The 22424-nt window shown below is 43.1% G+C and overlaps 1 protein-coding gene and 1 long non-coding RNA gene across 2 annotated transcripts in view; one reads left to right on the top strand and one right to left on the bottom strand.

Moving 5' to 3' along the window:
- fras1 (Fraser extracellular matrix complex subunit 1) overlaps positions 1 to 22424 on the top strand; it is a 265766-nt gene that overhangs the window by 35076 nt on the left and 208266 nt on the right. The gene's annotated exons all lie outside the window — the stretch shown is intronic.
- Positions 12575 to 17413, bottom strand: LOC138635247 (uncharacterized). Its single transcript, XR_011312109.1, has 3 exons — positions 17359 to 17413; positions 16461 to 16523; positions 12575 to 13409 (listed from the first exon to the last, which is right to left on the bottom strand). It is a non-coding gene; the product is annotated as an uncharacterized lncRNA (long non-coding RNA).

Raw genomic sequence — 22424 nt, 5'->3', positions numbered from 1 at the left:
TTCACTTCTGTACCACTGGACTCAGGCTAAACCTAAAGAGAGAACATCATCGACTCGGCTATCTCTTTTTGTAGCAGTGGAATAAGGAATTAAATCATATACAGTAGTTCCATAAAAGTAAATATACAGCACTGTGTTAGTGGGAAAATACTCTCAAGTAAAGGTGTGCAGTCTGATTGAAGAAACATAATGAAATCAGGAAAAGAACTGAGAGAAGACACTCAGAAACAGTCTAAAGTTCAACTTTATGGCTCCCTCCGCCTCTAAAGTTCACTCATTAACACTTTGTTTGTTGTTTGCATGAATAACCGCCGGCTGCAGTGGGTTCACAGAGTTTTGTCTTCACAGTGACGTTGAGGAGAAGCCCCGGGTTAATGACAAAAAACTGTTACCTGTAACCTGACTGGACCACAGGCCTGTCAATCAAACAGACACGCCCCCAAAAACAGGTCTTCTTGAATCTTCTTTTCTAATGAATGAGGGATTATTTTCAGATGGACCTCCAGAAAACTAAGAAGAAGGAGTGACTTTAGCTAACAACACCGAGATAACTGATGGACACATTTTATTCACTTTGGATTTGATGAGAGAAGTTGAATGGGAGTCTATGGAGCCGGAGGCTTTTTGGAGCCGACCTCTAGTGGCACTTGCTGGTATTGCAGCTGAAGACACTTCAGCATCGGACTCATTTTTCAGAGCCAGAAGCTATGAACACTTTTATATCCAGTCTATATGGTTTAACCTCATAAAGGTATGTTAAAAAAGCAAAGCCATTGCTGATATTAGATGCAGCTGAACATCCTCATTACTGAGAAGTTTTGTTGCTGTATAACAACTGCTTTGCCTGAAATTGCCAGTTTTGAATGAAAATTACTGTCAAATTTTCCCTTTACTCTATGACTATGTCTATGATTTACACATAAGCTTCATTTTTGTTTTTCTTGCTGAGAAAATAAATGAGAAAACAAAACCATCAGTACCATGAGGAAAAGAAGAAAAGAAAGTCGTCACCATGAATAACTTAAGTAGTCGTTTGTTTGGGGATTTTCATGCTTTCTGATGAGTTAAAGAAGCAAATACAAAAGAAGGAGGGATAAAAAAAAAAAAAAAAAAAAAAACATAAAAAGGGGGAAAGTTGCGAGCTTTGAACCTGAACCATGTCTAAAGCTAAAGGTAGCACCTCATTGGCTTTTGTCCCTTCTCTCCAGAGCCCCATGCAGGGAGGGAAGGATTAGGGAAGTCAACCAGGCCTGAGCCCCAACAGGGGACCTGGATAGCAGCATCAGGGGTGTGTGTGTGTGTGTGTGTGTGTGTGTGTGTGCGGGGGGGGGGGGGGGGTGTTGCTGCTGCTGCTCAGGCCTTCAGCTGTATTTGATGTGTGTCTGAAGTCACCTCTCTGCTCTGCTCTTCAGCAGCCTGCAATGACAGGAGCTGAGAGGGAAGATGCTGCCAAAGAAAAGAGTGCACACATCCTTTTTGCTCTTATCAGACACGACTCTCTTCTCTTCTATCGCTTACCTGAGATTGCCTTTTTGTAATGACACTGTTTTTCTTGTTGATGTCGAGTTGTTGCTAAAAAAAAAGACATAAATGTGGAGAGTTGTAAGTTGTGTTGTGACAGTGGTGGAAGGTGAACTCACAAAGAAACCAAGTATGAGTGTAGCAAAAAGACAAGAAAAAAATGAGCTATAAAGAAAGTGGAGGAGGTAAGATGAAAAATAACAACTGAATGAAATAAAGGACATGAAGGAACAAGGGAGAAATAAAAAAAAAAATGGACAAGAAAGAGGGACAGAAAAAACAGAAGGGAAAAAGTAAGATAAAGGAAATGAAGAAAGAATCTGTTCTGTCTGTTTAGTTTTTTTGGACGCTGAGAGCGAAGCTACAACTGGAGTCAAATTCCTTGTGTGTGTTAACTTACATGGCCAATAAAGTGATTCTGATTCTGATATGAAGGAAGAAAGAAAGACAAACGGATGGAAAGGGAAAAAGAAGAAGGAAGGAGACTGAAGTCTGAAAAGGAAGGATGGACTGAAAAAAAGAAAGAGGAGAAGTAATGAGGAGAGTAAATTCAGTTAGAAATCAGAAAAATGGAAACACTGAAGTGCAATACCAACGAATGCCACTAGAGGTTGCCTCCAAAAAGACTCTGGCCAACAGACTCGCATTTAACTGCTCTCATGAAATACAAAGGCTGTTATTGTTTTCCACAAGTTATTAGGGTTTCATTCGCTAAAGTCCCTCCTTATTAGTTTTCCAGCGGTGCATCTGAAAGTAATCCCGTCATCAGTTTGAAATTAGGCCTCATCGATTTATTCGTCCACAGTGCTAAGGTTCATGTGTATACTGACACAAGAGGTCTGTTGAACCATTTTAAGATATAACCACCAGGTTCAGTAAACAGCTGTCAGGCCACCACCAAACAAACAGACCAATAAAGTTCTGATGTAACTCACCTATAAAGTCTCACAGTCCAGCAAAGATCCGACAACAAACGGTCTGGTTCAGACATCAAAGGTCCAGTAAATCAAATCCAGGAACGTATTTAGTCCAAAACACATCATTACATCCAGAACACACACGATGCTGTTGCATGGTTTGAAACTTCCTGACAGGCGTTCATCATTTTCTACGTAGTTAGCAGTAAAGTCAGATAGTGTCTTGGTCTTTACGCTGCTAGTTTGATTGACATCTAACCGAGCCAATAGGAGATTCCATATCCTGCCGTCAGCCTACAACAGCCAATCAGAGTTCGTATCGAGCGGAGGCGTCAGATCCAGCTCGTAAGAAGCCACGTTACCAATGGTTGACGCTTTGTGTAGCCAATAAGATTCTGAACATATGTCGATGCGGCTTCAGTAGGCGGGGCTTATACCAGACAGAAAGAGTATTGTGTTGTTGTGAGGACTGTTGAATGACACGTGCATTAATATAACTGCTTTGGGGTCTACTGTTAATGTCAACAATATGTTTTATATTAACTATGTTAGAAGGTTCCTGACACAATTTACAAGATCAGTTCTCTGAGATTCTGTTTCATATTCAAGCAAAGTTGGGATTTTGACTGAAATATCCTGAACAAAACCTTGTGAATCAGAATTGATTTGATTTGTGAAATCGGTGTTGATACTCAGCCCCGATGGACTCCGTGTCTCAGGAAGCTCAGCTGTGCTTTAGAGTACAACGGCGTGAAGTGGCACTTTCTCTCCGCAGGCTGATCATTGTTTGACAAGGACTCGCAGCTAAAACTGTCAGAGCCGCTGAATAACTCGACAGTGACCTTCACCAACTACGTCAGGCTGAAACAATGGAGCTCCATTACTGCTGTACATCAACAGAGTGCCAGAGAGGAGCAGCAGGCGGAGGAGGAGCGGTGAAAGTCACGGGATGGAAACGTACATTTGATCTGTTCTGAGGTCCAGATGAATTCACTGCAACGCTGAGTACGCAGCCGTTAGAGACCGGAGGACCAACAGGGCCTGCAGGAGGAGAATAACTGGAAATGACAACTTTAAATAGAATTGATTCAAAGTTAAAGGAGGCAGATCTGAATGTATTAGGAACTAAATATGACTAATTATATCAGGATTCAACACCATCGCTCGCCCAAACCATACGATTTAATCTGGGATGCTTTTTATTTTCAACATGAGATGAAATCCCAAATTAGGAAAATATCTTTTCTTTATTTTGCTTCATTCTTGTTCTCTCCTCTCAATGTTTTTCTTTATTTTTATATTCTTTTCCACAATTGTTTTTCATCTTTTGTGCATCATTTTTCTAAATTGTTTTTTATTTTCTGTTCTTTCTTCTTTTCTTTGGTTTGTCTGCTACTTTCTTTTTCTGTTCTTCATTTCTTTAAACACTGATGCTCATTTTCTTTTTTAATGCCTTTAATGTACTTACTCTGTATCACTGACTATTTATAAACGTGTTTGCAGCTTCAGGTCTGTAAAATGGTTCCGATGCAGAAGTGTCTTCAGCTGTAATACCAGCGAGTGCCACTAGAGGTCGGCTCCAAAAAGCCTCCGGCTCCATAGACTCCCATTCAACTTCTCTCATCAAATCCAAAGTGAATAAAATGTGTCCATCAGTTATCTCGGTGTTGTTAGCTAAAGTCACTCCTTCTTCTTAGTTTTCTGGAGGTCCATCTGAAAATAATCCCTCATTCATTAGAAAAGAAGATTCAAGAAGACCTGTTTTTGGGGGCGTGTCTGTTTGATTGACAGGCCTGCGGTGCAGTCAGGTTACAGCTATCGGTGGGCGGGACGTAGTATCGTCAGGTTTCCGATCAGATCGGTCAGATCCACTGCTGGCTCCTCCCCCAGCTCGTCCAAATATGGTCACTTCCTGCCTGGTGAAGTCTCTGCTGGCTGCTGCTTGCTCTGAATACTTAAACTTGAGTAACTCAATGAATCATTCCTTTAGTGTGTTTTCAGACGGTGATATTCACACGTTAACTTGTGTAACAGTGTTTAAAGATGCTCGGCTGACAGCCTCTCATCGGGGACGTCAGCAGCGTTTGTTGTGAACACAGACGTTCCTCAGGATGACAGTAAGATTATCAGGTTGGGCTCCGACTCAAAGCACCAGCTGCTCCTCTGTCTGAAGAATTAGCAACATCAGAGAAGACACGATCGAAGAAAACACTCTTTCATTTCACGTTGTGCTCACCACACACTCGAGAGGACCAAGGCATGTTTACGGATGAGCTCCGACCCCCCCCCTCCCCCCCAAAAGAAAAAAAACTATCTGTCCTAGAGCAGAGAGCATGAATGAGATCTTTGTGCTTCCCAGCGCTTCCAAAGAGACCGAAGAGCTTCCAAAAACATGCTTTTGTCCAACCTCGTTTGTTCCCGTTGGATTCCCAGTGACTCTGCTGTCCCCGTAAGATGTCAGAAGTCAACCTGGCTCATTTAGGGAAGATACAGCACACACACACACACACACACACACACACACACACACACACACACACACACACACACACACACACACACACACACACACACACACACACACACACACACACACACACACACACACACACACACAGAGCAGTATAATGAAATTCAAGGGTGGCTGATCCCAAGGCTGCGGCTCTGTAAGGAGCCTTTGAACTTGCACTGATCAACAGAAGGAATTCACTTTGTTGTTTACACCCACAACGCAGAGTCCACCCACCCACCCCCACCCCCTCCCACCTCCACCACCTCCACCACCCACCACCATCCACCTTGTGTTCTTCTAGAGTTCCTTGTAGGAGAGGGAGAAAGCAGAGGGGGGGATTTGTGCAAACACAGTTCTGTCTAAGCGGATATCAGTGACCCGGCTTTGATTCTTCTTCTTCACATAAAACTGGTGTTTCTGTTCAAGGTGAGCGCTGCAGAGCTCCACAGAGATTTAATATGTTCGGAGAAGCAGGAGACCTAATTGGAAGCTGAAATCAGGCCGTAATGACAACGGCACAGTTGTTATATAATTATTGGCCCGGCTACAATTTTGTCCCTTGTTAATTAGGTTTTGGACTGATGGTGGTTTGTATTTAAAATATAAAATGCCTGAAGCTAAAGTCTTTTTGATACATTTTGGTAAGGTGCTGCTATGCATCATTAGTTTAATATGCTGATGCACATTTCAAACTCCGCTAGGATTGTCTTAGCAGGGCCATACATGAGGGATTATCTTCATTAAGAGCTGTTTTTTCAGATTGTTCTGTCTATAAAATGTCATAAATAGTATAATTGTCCAATTCCCACCTTACAGAAAAAACTAATTTTCCACATGGGACATATGTGATGAGATTTGTGACGCATTTACCACGTTGCAACACACGATAACATGGGTACAATATGTGGAGATGTTTTCAGATGGGAATCTACTTGGGCTTCACACATTACACATTGAAAATGGTCCAAAACCACATTTTTCACGTGCACAATTACATTTGTCATGTGGTCAAATGAGTTTTTGTATGTGTGAAATTCAAGTAACTTGCAAAATCACATGACGGAGAAAAACAGCAAATTTTTGTATGAGACAAGCGGGTGAGGTGGAACCGATCGTCAACCATCAGTGATGTCATCAACCATCAGTGATGTCATCATCCATCAGTGATGTCATCGTTGGTTTGTGAACGTTATGAATCCTCCAGTTCAGATTCTGTCCGTCACCATCTTGTTAGTTCGGAGCGGTTTGGAGCAGGAAGTGACCATATTTGGACGAGCTGGGGGAGGAGCCAGAGGTGGATCTGACCGATCTGATTGGAAACCTGACGATACTACGTCCCGCCCACCGATAGCTGTAACCTGACTGCACCACAGGCCTGTCAATCAAACAGACACGCCCCCAAAACCAGGTCTTCTTGAATCTTCTTTTCTAATGAATGAGGGATTATTTTCAGATGGACCTCCAGAAAACTAAGAAGAAGGAGTGACTTTAGCTAACAACACCGAGATAACTGATGGACACATTTTATTCACTTTGGATTTGATGAGAGAAGTTGAATGGGAGTCTATGGAGCCGGAGGCTTTCTGGAGCCGACCTCTAGTGGCACTCAGTGGTATTGCAGATTAAGGCACATTTTTTAGACCCTGAAGCTATGTCCACTTTTATAAAAAGTCAATTAGTGGAACAGTTTGAAGCTAAGAGGCCAGATGTCTTTCGTAGGAGGTGATGAGGACTCAATTTGAGCTAAAATGTAGAGTTTCTTACAAACAATCAGTGTTTCTCAGCCAAAATGTCCTGCAATGATTGTACTGATTTAATTTGTTATAATCAAATATTTTCCCACAAGAGCTAGAGCTGCTGAGCTCATTTTAGCTTCTCTTTTTGACATTAGAGACTTTTCTTCCTGACAGGAATAGAGACCATCAGAGTCAGTCTGGCTGCGGTCCATACAACCACCGATAGAACGTCCTGGTTTGGTGTTTTTGTCGGTCAGCACGCTCTGAATCAACGTTTTTGGCTTTTACAGAATCAAGACAGGGCACAGTAAGCCTCTCACGTAGCTGAGTGTGTTCTTTGAATCCTCAACTTCTGCACAGCTGGTGGGCCTCCACTCTGCTTTAATTACTTCCCAAACGGGGAGGAAGTGCTGCTGTTTCAGGCCGATCGACAGCTGAGCTCCCGGTGAAGTTTTGTCCTTCACCGATGAGGATGAGATCAGGGCTGCGGCGGCGGGTTGGTGCTCGGCAGGGATCCCCTGAAGGTCCCGAGGACTAACAGATGAAGGAGATTTTTGACTTTTGTCTCACAGATGTGCGGACCACATGCGCCCAGCTTCACACTGACACTGAGAGCCGGTTACAGGCAGCCGTACCTGGCAGCCAGAGGCTGAATGTCCTGCAGCAGTGGGAGGTTTTTCCGCGAGGAGCAGCGGTGAAATGTGGAGAGTTCGAAAAGCCTGAAGCTGTTTTGGGTGAGAAATGCTCCTCTAACATGCATCAGGTCAGCGGGTTAGTTTTAATTTACTGTGACCTTTAAGTTCCCCTGCACACAATAATGGGTTTTTCTCCTTGTTCCTACAGTTGAATATTGAATGATATATATTCAGAGTTGTTTTCACATCTACAGAAAGTTTGTCTGCTCTCTGGAAATCAGATTTTAAAGGGCGAGACACAACGAGCGTGATTTGTGACATCACAAAGTGTTTTGAAGCCAATCTCGGTCCAATATTCAACTTATACCAGCAGGATGTGTAAACTTGAAACCTCAACGGTAAGAATATACTTTACAATGCAGTATGAAGCATCCTGTGTCCTGCAGTTAAACTTTATAAATGTAATATATTTGCATATTCATAGAGGAAGGATTCATGAGGAAGACGGAGTAGATCAGGTTTTTTTTGGTAGAAAAAACAGATGAGACACAAATTATTATTCCAATTAAGAGTGTTTTACATCCTAAAACATGTCTGAGGGTTCTTGAGGTGTGCAGTTGTGAGAAAGCAGATGATTATGTGTACATCAAAATACCAAACACACTGTTCTCACAGCCGGCGCTGGATGTTGGGACCCTTTATCTTAAAAGTTATCCAACATTTGCAAATTGCTTCTAATGAGCTGATTTTGAGGTTTGAAAGACATTTTGTGTCAGTTTGTTTTTCTGTGTCACATCGACCTTCTTCTAAGAGGAACGCTGTGTATCCAACTGAACCACATCATTAACCTGTGATTAGGGGAAATCTGTGTTTTGAGGGATATTTGGTGGATTTATTTTTTGGTTGCTCAGATTTTCCCAGGTAGCACCTGAACTAGAGCCCCTCCAATCTTTGTCACATTTTTTTGGAGGCCTCAGACACCGGGTACAGTCACCTGGCAAGCAGCCGGTGGCAGACAGGAGATTTGTGGCGACACGCTGGGCTGTTTCTCTCCGCCTGTCCTGTTCCTTCCTCCCACAGAAGTCACCGCCGTTGCTACGTCAGCCGTCCCTCCTGTTGGCAGCGTAAATGCAGGGTCTGTCAGAAACAACAGGTGGATATCCACCACGTCCGCCTCCCTGTCCGACGGCAGGAAATGATGCATGTGGTTGACTTTCATATTCTTATCTGCCTCTGGGAGGATTTTTTTTATCTGATGTCTTGTCCTCGCGTGTCATGCATCCAGGCAGATGGAAGATGCTATAAAATATTAGATCCTGCACTGACATTGGCCTTAAAGCACTTTAAAGTCTCCCTCTGCTCATCTAACTGTCCAGTCTCCATCTTCTCCGACCCCGATTGCCTCGTTATCATCAAGCAAATGGGTGATTTGGACTAACGGCTGAGGCTGTGTATTTTAAGAAGCCTTCAACCTGCAGGTCAAGAATGTTGGAAGGAAGGACAAGAAGTGTTGCTGAATAATGTGCAGTACAGCACAAGTCCAGTCAAATTAGAGGAAGAATTATAAGCAGGAAATTGTTGCCTTTTTAAGCAGCAAAAACACTCCCAAAGAAGATTAGGTTTTGGTTTCCTTAGAAAAATAATACAAATAATTGGATTTAGCAGGTTAGGAAAAGAAAAAAGGAATGAAAAACAAAAGCAACACATTGTTTACCTTTTCAAGATACAAATTTCAGCGCACTTCTTGGTAGAAAGAAAACAGAAAGAAGGAAAGGACATCAACAAAGACAAAGAAAGCACATTTTTAAGATTCTTTTTAAAGATGAGAGCTGATTTGTTTTTTTCTGAGACATGATGGGGCTTTAAAGCAGAACAACGGTTTAAAAGACAAAGAACGCCATGTTAGAATTATAGACTGGATATAAAAGTGTTCGTAGCTTCTGGCTCTGAAAAATGAGGCCTTTGCAGAAGTGTCTTCAGCTGCAATACCACTGAGTGCCACTAGAGGTCGGCTCCAAAAAGCCTCCGGCTCCATAGACTCCCATTCAACTTCTCTCATCAAATCCAAAGTGAATAAAATGTGTCCATCAGTTATCTCGGTGTTGTTAGCTAAAGTCACTCCTTCTTCTTAGTTTTCTGGAGGTCCATCTGAAAATAATCCCTCATTCATTAGAAAAGAAGATTCAAGAAGACCTGTTTTTGGGGGCGTGTCTGTTTGATTGACAGGCCTGTGGTGCAGTCAGGTTACAGCTATCGGTGGGCGGGACGTAGTATCGTCAGTCAGGTTTCCAATCAGATCGGTCAGATCCACCGCTGGCTCCTCCCCAGAAAAAAAAAATTAAGAGGGAAGATGGGAAGAATTACTAACATATAGCGACTTCTACACTCAAATGTCTTCCCGCTCTGACTGTCCAACATACCCAACACACCCTGCCGGGCGGTTGTGAGCTATCAGTCCTCCGCACAGTGTTTTGCTGCCTCACTCGTTCACCTGGAAGCGAAGTTGTTGCTCGATGATGCTGCTGCTGTTCATGCAGCAGTCAAAGAGCTCCGAGTCTGTTTTCCCTGCGGAGGAAGTTATTTTGGTCACTCTTCTGTACTCCTTGCAGAGATTAGACACCACCCGGCTGTGCTGTGCATGTCGTCATTTAGTTCATGAGTTGAAGGGTCTTTGTTCCTGTGTTTGAATCAGAAGAATAACTGATGTCTTCAGAAGTCAGATGAACATAAAATAACTGCGTGAGTTCATGTTGCCTCATCACCTCCCGTCTTCATGTGGTCGTGGCTGAACACCGCCTCAGAGACGTGTTGCTGTTCTCAGGTGTGACGATGCTCAGTGGAGGTGATTCCTCACTCTGTCTGAGCGTCACGCCCCCTTCATCACCGATTACATTGAAGTGCGTGTTGCGTGTGCGTTGGGATGAGAAGAGGCCGAGCCATCTCTTCTTCACGTTTCATCCTTCGCTCCGTCCTCCTCCTCCTCCTCTTCTTCAGGCTGTGCTCGTCGAGGTGAAGGTCGAGGCGGAGAAACGCTGAGCTTCCTTTGGCTAAAACACGGAAGACCATTGAGCGTTTTGACATCAATAAATCATTACCTGTTTAGATTATGAGATATGAGTGTAATTACAGATTGAACAGATAAGACGCAGCAGAGCAGACCGTCAGGAAATCACAAAAAGAACGTGGTCAGGGTAAGAAAAGGATGATGGTTGGTGTTAAAGTGATTGTTGGAAACAGGAAGTGGTCCCCTGCTGTATCCACCCAACCCACCGCCTCCTAACAAGGAAACAGTTCATATAGACGCCGTGCAAACTGAGTCTCTGCTGCCGAGAGGTCGCTTCACTGTAAACTGGACCCGTGGGTCGTGATGAGCTGCTTCTACAAAGACCTGTCGGGCTGTTTTCAGGAGGAGGGACACGCTTCAATCTGTCTGCTGTTGGGGAAACAAATCCTCTGGAACTTTTCCAACGGGATGGCGAGCCGTGTTAAAATAGGTAAATCCCTGCAAAATACCCAAAAAGAACCAATCAGTCCGGCCTTTTCAACCAAATCTCTTTGAACACTAAAACCATTTTCATGGTGCAGGTTGCTGCTTCCAGTTCACGATCACAGCCAAGCGTGTCAAACTAAAATCCAGTCAGCGAGAGGTCAGCGTGTCTTTGTGATGCCTGGACACGTCGACGCTCATCGGATGTGAGTCATGAGACGACGGCTTTGAAATCGTTATAAGGCAAAGGTCATGGAGGATACTGTGTATGTTTGTTGTGTGTGTGTGTTTGCATTTGCATGTCTTTTTCCTCACCATGTGTTTTTTTGTTCCGAACCCCGACATCGCCGTTGTTCTTCTAACCACGTGGTTTTCTACGTGTTGTCCTCGTCCTAACGCACGTGGTTTTCTCGTGAGGAACAGGGGTGACGCTGACACGCTGCCCTCTAGTGGACTGGTGGTCCATGCTTTAAAAGGGAGAGCGGTTTCCTGTTGTGACGGTGAACACACCGATGGAGGAAGAGGAGGAGGATGTTGACTGAAATAGGGAACCGCAGGTTTAAACCGTCATTCTACTTCTGATGGAATTTCAACAGGATGGCAGGTTGTGAAAAGAGTGAAAGAAATCCTGAAGATGTTTGTCGCGTTGACCGTCGGTACGGTGATGAGGTTGATGTGAAATATTGTTTTTAAAGAGGCTCCATTGTGGTAGTCAGGTCATGATTTTGTATAATTATTACAACAACGTTGAGCAATATTTTTAACAAAATGTGAATTTCTTGACCAGGATAATGAAATACTGAAAATGAGATTTTATTGGTGGTGCTACTGCGGTTAAATGAGGTTCAAATTGAAATGAATAGAAAATATAAAGTGGACTCAGAGTAGTCTAATTCTTTGTTTCCATCATCTCCAGCATCATTAAACATGCGTGTAGCACGACTAGGCTACGGTGGGGTTCTTTTGGACACAGATGACCCGCTGCACTCACAGAGTTGAGTTTTAAACCTTTTTATTTTCCAGGCCACTCGACCTCCCCCTGTCACGGCGCTCTCCTGCCCGCCTCCCAGCGTCCGTTCAGTCACTGCTTCTCACCCGTCTCTCCTCTCCAGGTTCTGCTCACTTGTCAGGGAGAGACAAAATCAGTCATGATTGGGCTCAGCTGGACTAATTATCCCCTTCCTGGCACCGTCCCCCGAACCACTCCCCCGAACCACCCCCCCACTCTCTCCCCCTGCAGCTGAGCTAACCACGCCCCGCCACCACAATGTGATAACAGTTTTTTAGTTTTCACCGTTTAAAATTTCATGTGAGTTTTTTCTTATAGCGTTTGATACAAATCATAATAAAAAAAATAGGTTCTTAAATTACACAAAAACAGAATAAATACCTCTTTTTTTTTGTTCCCGGTCAAAAGAGATGCTGAAATAAACGCGTTAAGAACACAACCTCTACACACTGTATATGATAAAATAACCTTTGTCAACTATGCAATGAGAACTTGAAACATATAAATGTCTGGCCTTTGCTGAACCACAAACAAAAAGGTATATGACAAAAGTAAGTATATGGTTGTGCTGGGCTGTTTTTATAAATTGAAGAATAAAAACGAATAAAATAAAATAAAAATGTCTAACCGAGGAGCTCTCCATGAACATGCCGATCAAATGTCTGAACCTGGTTGGTCTAATGTTCTCCAATCATGTGAGTTAGAAAAAAAATAAAATTAAAACCAACTCAATTTCCTGAGGCAGATATAAAACAGCCTTCTGTTTGTATTATTTATTCATTCATTATTTAGTGGCCACATGAATACAAACAAAGCCCAAAAAAAACGATCTGCCATAAATCTTAATCAAACTGAATCAAAGATCTGCTGAAGTGTAATAAACTGCTAAGTGTCCATGAAGGTACAGAAAGAGGAGAGCAGGAGGAAAATAAAAAACTGGGGTTTCATGTCAGTTCTGAAATCTATCGGTCTGAAATGTGTCACTCAGCTGTCTGTCGGAGCGTCCTGTCAGTCTGTAAAACATATCAGCTTGCTCATCATATTCAACTTCATCTTTGGCCTCCATCATGGCCAACTTTAAAAAAGAGCATATTGTTGCACAGCGTCCTGTCTGTCTGTGATCGGACCGATGGTGCATACTAACCAAATATGAAGACAAAATATACTCTTCATTTACAATGAGTCAGTCGAATCACCTCCACTTTCAAATCAAGTCAAGATTTCTTTCTAACTTCAATGATCAAACCTTGAAGTTAAAAAATGCCCACAAAGAGCATCATGGGTACCTTCCTCCTGAACAGATGAGAACATTTCCTCTTTGCCCCTTCGCCTCTTTATTTTTATTTTTTTATCTTTTCAAATTCAAGGCCGCTCTGCTCATCTGAAGGCCCACTTTATTGTAGACTTTCCCTCCACAGAGCTCTTTTTCCTCATGAGTGTTTTTAAAAAAAAAAGTTTTATAAAGGAGGAGTAGAAGGGTTTCATGAGAGAAAGACAAATCTCAGTTGGTCAGCTGGATCATGGCGCCGCCCGCCGGGGTGGAGAGCTGGGGTTTGTCCATCGGGCTAAATCTCCTTCACCGACCTGCAGATCTGTGAGGTTGTAAGAGAGGATGTACAACAAAAAGAAAGTGGCTCAGTGTTCAGATGATGAATCTGAAGGAGTGTTTTTAGTTATGTGGTAGAATAAATGGGCGCGCTGGGTCAGAGAAAGTAGGTACAGTCCACTCTGTTTGTTTGGCAGTTCACTTTTTTTCTACGAAGCACAGAACAAATTGCCATGTACTCCAGGAGCCGAGAGAAATGAGCGGTCATCAGAAGGTGGCATGTGGCACCGGGAGAGTGATGATTTATCCAAAACTCAGTATCTGGAATCTAAAGATCAATTTACTTTGGAACAACCAGGCCGAGCAGGAACAAAAAAATAAGAGACCTGTCAGCGAGTCGGAGAGTCGTGACTGGAATCTGATCTCAGGACAGAAACGGAACATTTTGGGGGTTTTGGATGCATCAGCGCTCATGTATGAAAAAAGTTGCTCGTATGTTGCTTCTGTGACTCATCAAATGTACGTAAACCAAGCGGCGACCATCAGTGACGTCATCGTTGGTTTGTGAACGTTATGAATCCTCCAGTTCAGATTCTGTCCGTCACCATCTTTACTAGTTCAGAGAGGTTTGGAGCAGGAAGTGACCATATTTGGATGAGCGGGGGGAGGAGCCAGCGGTGGATCTGACCGATCTGATTGGAAACCCGATAATACTACGTCCCGCCCACCGATAGCTGTAACCTGACTGCACCACAGGCCTGTCAATCAAACAGACACGCCCCCAAAAACAGGTCTTCTTGAATCTTCTTTTCTAATGAATGAGGGATTATTTTCAGATGGACCTCCAGAAAACTAATAAGAAGGAGTGACTTTAGCTAACAACACCGAGATAACTGATGGACACATTTTATTCACTTTGGATTTGATGAGAGAAGTTGAATGGGAGTCTATGGAACCGGAGGCTTTTTATACTCGCTGGTATTGCAGCTGAAGACACTTCTGGATCGGAACCATTTTACAGACCTGGAAGCTACGAACATTTTTATATATGGTCTGTGATGTAAAACAGCCACTGGCCAACTATTTAGGGCCCGAGCACCGAGCATCGGTGCGAAAGCCCTATTGTTTTTCAGTTTACATTCTCCTCCCTCTTTACTATATTTGTGTTACTGTTTTTTGTAAATTCCTGCTTCGATGGCTAACAGTAACAACCTCCAAGCACTGAAAATGAAAAGTCTGAACTAAGATTTGAATCATGCAACAAGGCGACCTGCTTGGCTTCCTTAGGTCGTTTGCAGAGATGTAGTCACGTCTTCAGCTTCATCTTTAAGATGAGTGAAAAATCCTCCTCCTGGCACCACAAAAACCCTCAAGATGAACAAACACCTCGTTTATTTAATCTGCAACTGATCACAGCCAAAAAATAGTCACACTGTTTAAGCAAAGGTTTCATAATCCTGCTTCAAAGTAAAAGTATTCAAACCACAATGGAAACATGTAATTCTGCATTTAAATACAGTAAGTAATTCAGTACTTCAATAAGAAATGTAACCAAAAAGAACTGATCATATTTAGATGCTCCTTATGATGTCACCAGAATAAACACACTGACTGCAGTATTTCTTGAGTATAAAAATCTGTCTTTCCAAACTCTGAAATCTTTAGAAACAGATAAAAACTGTATTAAAATGAGCTGCTGCTGCTCTCTTGAATTAATGTGTTTAAAAATAAAATGAGATAAATACAGTATATTCAGTTTGCTGTGTATAAAGTTTTGTGCTGCTTTGAACTTTGGTAACAACACTGAACTTTTGACCTCCACATTGGTTTTCTGTCCCACCGCCCTCATTAGGCAGCTGTTGTTTCGAGTGTGTAGGTTTTTTAATTTATTGAACACCGACATGGGCTTTTTTCAGGATTTTGCAATAAACAATGTTCCTGCATGAAAAGCGTCTTTAAATGAGCTCAGGATATTTATGTGGTGTTTGTGGTGGAGATGAGCGTCTCGTATTGATTTCCTCGGAGTCTGAAGGAGAGTTTTCGGTCTCAGTTGCAGGCTGCAGCAGCAGAGACCGACATGACTCTTCTAACTCCTCCTGCCTATTGTTTACATATTTCACATAACTTTGTGCTGTTGTGCCTCCAGGCACCTGCTGCGCCGCTCAAAGCGCCTCGCCGGGGGCAGACTATCCAATAGCTCTTCTGTCAGTCTGCATCTGCTTGATTACAGCAGAAATGACAGTTTTCTGGCTGCCGGCCCTCCTGAGTGAGACTTCTCTTCTCTGACAGGCTGTGGACGGAGTCGTGTTCTCTGTTCTCAACCTCCTGTCCGGCTTCCAACCCTCATCAGCTTCCTGACAAATATGGAGCTGATTTTGAGCACTTTAAAAAAATAACCGTACATGAAGTTTTCATGCTTTAACCAGTGAATTAATTAATATATTAAGTTTCTTTATTATACCACTGAAATGGCCCACTACTATAAACTGTATATAAACGTGTTCGTCGCTTTCAGGTCTGTAAAATGGTTCCGATCCAGAAGTGTCTTCAGCTGCAATACCAGCGAGTGCCACTAGAGGTCGGCTCCAAAAAGCCTCCGGCTCCATAGACTCCCATTCAACTTCTCTCATCAAATCCAAAGTGAATAAAATGTGTCCATCAGTTCTCTCGGTGTTGTTAGCTAAAGTCACTCCTTCTTATTAGTTTTCTGGAGGTCCATCTGAAAATAATCCCTCATTCATTAGAAAAGAAGATTCAAGAAGACACTGATGGTTGCTGCTTATTACACATGATCCAACAACAGAACATGTAGTATGGATAAATAAACACTCATGATCAATGCTGCATATCACATAACAAGTATTGGAGGCACCGTCAGGGAGGAAAACACCACTGAAGCACCATTTTTCCTCAGAAATGTGCCTCAATTGGCATTTTTCTTAAAATATGAAAAATATACTCTGAGTCTTTCTTTTTTCTCCAGCAGCACTCTGACGTAACAAACTACAATATCTGTCCATGCTCACAGATGCTGCTGCAGAAAAGGCTATGAATTATGAAACATAGATGGTTCACACATAATTTAGAATATCATTACGATTTTTAGATGGACCCCCTGCGGTTCATGTCACCACCTCAATAATGCAGCCAGGTTCAACATCTGAAATCAGAAGAATGCTGTTATAGCAGCATGTACATGTACAATGAAGTCATATTCGGGGGGACAACATACTTTTGCGCCACGTAAACACAGAAATATACCAGAGATTATAACGTGTCTTTATACCTTTGTTGCAGTGATTTTAAAATGAGTTTACAATCGTCTTGTTTTCATCTTGTTCCCCAGTCGAGCGCCTCAGGACTCCTCGTGTGCCACTTCTGCTGTTATACTGTACAGATGTTGCCCTCAGCGTGCTTCTTTCATCATGTTAACACTACTCATTTGGCATTTTTGAATTAACGCCACTTCATCTTCAAAAGAAACCTTTTTATTCTTTTTATCTGTCAAAAACGACAGTGTCTGCTGCACTAATAAGACGGCTGAAGGACCCCGAAGACCTTTTTTTTTTATCAAGACGTGCGAGACAGGATGGATATATATATATTCTAATTAAAAAGAAACAGATTATGTCATAACTGGCTGAGGTGGAGCTCGTTTGATCTTCTGCACAGAAAAATCTCCATCGAAGCATCATATTTTTAAGTGTAAAGTACCTACAGATAAATCTACCATACTGAGTACTTGAGTAAATGTACTTAGTTACTTCCCCCCACTGAGAATGAGCCCCGCCCCCTCCTCCATGGTTTCCTCCCCGGTGGCAGGAAAACATTTGAGCCAACATGGATAAATACAGTACGGCGCATTGGCAGTTTCCTTTATGAGGCCACAAATAGTTGGCTTGCAGTATCATGTTTGCTGCTGCACAAGCAGCAATCATCTGATTTATCATGGCTGCCCGCCGCCTGCTGATCGGCGTCAGGAATGTTTCACTCACCTGGCGGCTCGTATTCATCCTCATTTTGTTTGGAGATGTTATAGTTCAACACTTAAAGAGGCATATTTACAGGAACATGTTCACGCTCTCTTACACGGTGACTTTATTCTAGCCTCATATTCAGTTACAAAAGCGAAAGTCAAAATAGCTGGCGTGTCGTCGCCATGGCGCCCGGCTGCAGCTGCGCCTGGAAAGTCTTGGTCACCAAAATAATCTGGGTTGGAGGCAGCGGGACGGCATGTGGAGCCCCCACAGAGCTTTACTAAATATGGACAGAGCTGTCCCACCTGCTCAGCCCTGCAGCAGCGCGCCAGTCACGCACAGCAACGTTTACACAAGGAAAGCTGCACAAGAAGGAATCGTAATAAACTTGATTTGTGCAGCACCTTTCATACAAGAAGTGATTTACAGCAAGGAAATGACATGCAGCGTTTCACACGTAAAGGAACATTTAGAAGAACTGAAAAGAAATCAAATTAAACACAATAGAGTTAAAATGTAAAATACATCATTTTAGGGATAAAGTAAAAGTCTCAGGGCACAAACGGACTGGACGGTTGGGAAAAGACACCAATTAAAAGCACTTTTTCATTTCAAAGTTTTAATCTACAGGAGAGCAGGATGACATGAAGGGAGCCAGGAACTCCTGCCAGCAGAGCACCTCCTGCTGCTCCGTCACCCGACTCATCCACCACTTCTCCCTCCAACACGCTCTGATTCGTACCCGTCTTGCAGTAAAAATATGGCGTCCATTTTCTCGTCGGCTCGTTATTTCCCTCCTCAGCACTTTGCTGCTGTTCGTGGTTTTGTCAGCGGTCACAGGAGTGTCGTGTTTCTCCTTTTGTCAGGACTCGGCGGTGGTGGCTGACTCGCACCCTGCTGCCTGTTGATTGGCGGTGAAGTCATTTCCTCCTGCACCGTTACGTTTTCTTTTAGTCTCTTTCAACTGGATGGACATTTATAATTCAGCCTCAGTTTCTGCTGCGTACTTTTTAGATGCTAACAGCTGCACCGTTTTTAACGGAGCAAAAAAACTCAACAGCGAGCAGGAAAACAGACTCCCGACTCGATATTCAGTCCCTCCAGGATTTTGTGGAGTTTTTTATTGTGATTGTTACGATTAAAAATGTTTGACTTTGCGGCGGATAATATTTTTGTTCTAATATTAATTTATTTATTGAACTTAGAGAACCGTGGAGATCAAAGCTCCAAAAGCTCCTAAAAGGTCCTAAAAGGTCCTAAAAGCTGCGTATGTTTCCAGAACAGAGCGTCTGTGACTGGAATATAGAAACAAGGACTACATCAGCTGTCAAAATAAGAGCTTTAGATGCTGTTTAATTCATGTTCATTCAACACATAGACCTGCTGGATGAAACCAACAAAGAGACGTCTCTGACAACTGGACGTGTGGAGAAAACTCATTTAACATCCAGTAATATGGAATCACTTCCTTTGATCACAAACATTTAATCACATCATTTTAATGTGAAGACTTCCGGTTTTTCTGCTTGTTTCAGACAATTTTTTGGTGATGAAAACAGGAGCAGATTCTTTTTGATTGTAAATGACGAGTTATTTTTGAATATACTTACTTTATGCCGTTAATGCAACTTCTTCTGATGATATTCTTTTGGGGAAAAATCTTGGAAATTAAAAATAATTGCAAGCTTATGCAAATATTGCACAGTTTGCTTGAATTTGCATTAATTGTTGCCTTTGCTTATGTTATTATTGCCTTTTAAAGTTGTAGTGAATGTGATAGCAAACAGTTGCCTTTGAAATGAGTTGTTAATTTGAGCTCCAGTTTCCGTTTGTATGTTGGAGTTTTATAGCGTGAGATAAAATGTCAGTGCTCCTAAAAATATCCAGAATTCATTGACATTTCCAGGTGGAGGATGATATCCGTGGGCAGACTAGCCTGTGTCGCCCCTCTGCTCACTCATATCAGATTCTCTTTATTGCTCAGGAGTTGCATGTTTAGGTTGAGTCCTCGGTGACGTGCTGTTTCCCCTGACTGGAGCCGAGACAACGAGGATTCCCACCACGGACACAAGCCATTAATTCTTTATGGCACTCTTGATGAGCTGTTGTACAATATATGGAAATGTGGTTCATCAAGTCAGTGATCAAAGCAGTCCCACACAGTATGATATTATTTTTATATAGAAAACCAATCCTCTTAATTGCACACCTGAAAGGATATTTTTATTTTATCCTGAAATGAACTCAGCCGAGTTTGATTATTAAAATTCCACAGCAGAGACTTTAATATTGTTTTGCTCCTCAGTCTGCTCTTCCTTTAATTTCTAAGAACTTCCTTTCAGCTTTGTTCAGGCAGCCCGTCCACTAATCCTTCACATAAAGACAAACTTGAGGCATTAACTTTACCAATTAAAGTATTTGTGTGTGTGTGTGTGTGTGTGTGTGTGTGTGTGTGTGTGTGTGTGTGTGTGTGTGTGTGTGTGTGTGTGTGTGTGTGTGTGTGTGTGTGTGTGTGTGTGTGTGTGTGTGTGTGTGTGTGTGAATTATGGGAACACAAAGCCACTTTTGAAGTTTTAATGAGATGGATGTCTGGAAGTGATGAAGTATTTTGTCTTTATGAAGGTACGCACAGCTGTTAAGATTTGACTGAAATATGGACAGAGATGGTTTTTGCTGTTTAAACTGCACTTTATTCACACTTTGTCAGGACGAGTTCCTCCGAGTGGATCACGTGTTTTATAAAAGTACCTGAAGAGCTCTTTCAGGACTCTCTGCTGCTTCTCTTTCAATCTGAAGCCTGTAAAAAACAACAACAGGATCTTAAAGTAACAGTCTCATCCTCACTGGCTCGTTCACCCTTTGGTCCAGATTCTGACGTGAGGAGACGGCCGGTTCCTCTCTGACGGGTTCTGACGTGAGGAGACGGCCGGTTCTTCTCTGAAGGATTCTGACGGGAGGAGACGGCCGGTTCTTCTCTGAAGGGTTCTGACGGGAGGAGACGGCCGGTTCTTCTCTGAAGGGTTCTGACGGGAGGAGACGGCCGGTTCCTCTCTGACGGGTTCTGACGGGAGGAGACGGCCGGTTCCTCTCTGAAGGGTTCTGACGGGAGGAGACGGCCGGTTCCTCTCTGAAGGGTTCTGACGTGAGGAGACGGCCGGTTCCTCTCTGAAGGGTTCTGACGGGAGGAGACGGCCGGTTCCTCTCTGAAGGGTTCTGACGGGAGGAGACGGCCGGTTCCTCTCTGAAGGGTTCTGATGGGAGGAGACGGCCGGTTCTTCTCTGATGGGTTCTGACGGGAGGAGACGGCCGGTTCCTCTCTGAAGGGTTCTGACGTGAGGAGACGGCCGGTTCCTCTGAAGGGTTCTGACAGCTCTCGATCGCTGCTCCTCAAAGACCCGGGTGTGTGAGACACGAACTGAATCTGAATTTCATGAACTGAATCTGAAATGTGAGAACTGAATTCAGAGAGTTGAATTGAGTGACATTTAAATGTGGTTTCAAAGCAAATTAATTCAAATTCAGAATGAAAACATTCAGTTTATTAAAATTCAGTTTCAACTAGAATTTCAATTTGAAGTTGAACAATTCAAATTCACATTTTTAAAGCAATTATTCCATTTCAGCCATTCAGATTCTGCAGGCTCAGATCGGACTTCTGGTGTCACGGTGGCGACGTCATCTTCAGAGAGAATCTGTGAACGCTAGCGGAGCGATCAGAGTCGCTCTACGGACACAAGCTGAAATAAACTGTCTGCTGACACGTCCGCGATGGCGAGCTGCTGGTACGTTGTTACCACGGCAACCCATGCAGATAGTTTGGTGATGTCTGGACGCATGAAATCAGACCACTCTGGTCCAGACTGAAGTACCAGTTGATGGACGGACAAAACATTTCCTACACTGGACATTAATGGTGCCCAGAAGATGAACTGTTCCTCTAGCGCCACCATGAGGTGGACATGCATGTTCTCCCTCAGTGACAGCTTTATAATTACATCTTCATATTACTGGATGTGGTGAAAGCTGTTGGACTTGTTGGCTGTGGACTGTAATGTCATTAGCATGTTTCCTGTAGGGGTCAGTGTGGGTCGTTGACCAGCCTCCATGTGAAGCCCGCTGCCCTCAGTGAGGACATCTGATGAAGAAAGGCAGCTTTAACTTTATATGCTCAACTTGCTCTGTTGGCTATAATGATCATTTTACTTTTAATTTTTTTAAAGGAAATCACAAAAGTGTAAATCTATTTTTGTTGAAAAACTGAACAATGACTCCAAAACCGACATCAGAAAAAAACTTTTCGTCGTTAAAAAGCTTGTGAACGGACTGCAGCACCGACCCGGTTCATCTCAGACGGTTCTGCAAAACAGTTTGAAGACACTTCATCTGTTCTAACTAACAGGTTTGTGTTCTGACTCGCCCGGATTCCCCTTGAAAATGTGTAAAGTTCATATTTCAACTTATTTCCGTCGACTCCCTTCAGATCACTTATCAGAACCGATCAGCTGGACTCCAGCTTTCCCCTTCGTCCCGACTGCCTCCAGAACCTCCCGGTCCACAGAGCCGCACCGGGCTGCAGCGGTGCAGAGAGGACGGGGCTGGCGAGCCGGTCACGCCTCATCCTCATCATAATTGCTGCTGTCAGATCCATTTCATGATGTCTTTTGCCAAGTAATCGCCCCGGCGCCGTGCTCGGTGGAGGAGAGAAGGTTCCCGGCAGAACCCTCCTCAGCCAGCTGGCTGGTTTCCTTCATACAGACCGACGCTGCAGAACTTCTCACTGAGCTGCACCTTTTCTCAGCCTGCAGGTAGAATAAGAGCAACATTTCTAATCTCTTAGTATGTCTTTACTCTGACAGCTAGACATCTGAGCATGCAGCCGTGTAATCAATTCAGTTCATAAAACAAGGGAGTGGATGTAGAAACACGTCTGCTAGTTCTTTATTTATACATCATAAAATCTATTGTCTGCCTTCCCGAGGAAAAACATCCTGACAGCACACACATTTCACTTATGGAGGTTTCTGACTTTAAACTCAAGGAATATTTCACCTTTGAATGGCTTCATATGAATCTGTAGCTTTTAC

The sequence above is a fragment of the Brachyistius frenatus genome, unplaced genomic scaffold (assembly GCF_029030835.1).
Source record: "Brachyistius frenatus isolate BFR_SWC_R1_liver_20210118 unplaced genomic scaffold, ASM2903083v1 Contig_298, whole genome shotgun sequence".
Classification (NCBI taxonomy): domain Eukaryota; kingdom Metazoa; phylum Chordata; class Actinopteri; family Embiotocidae; genus Brachyistius; species Brachyistius frenatus.
This window is presented reverse-complemented; position numbering and strand designations above follow the sequence as displayed.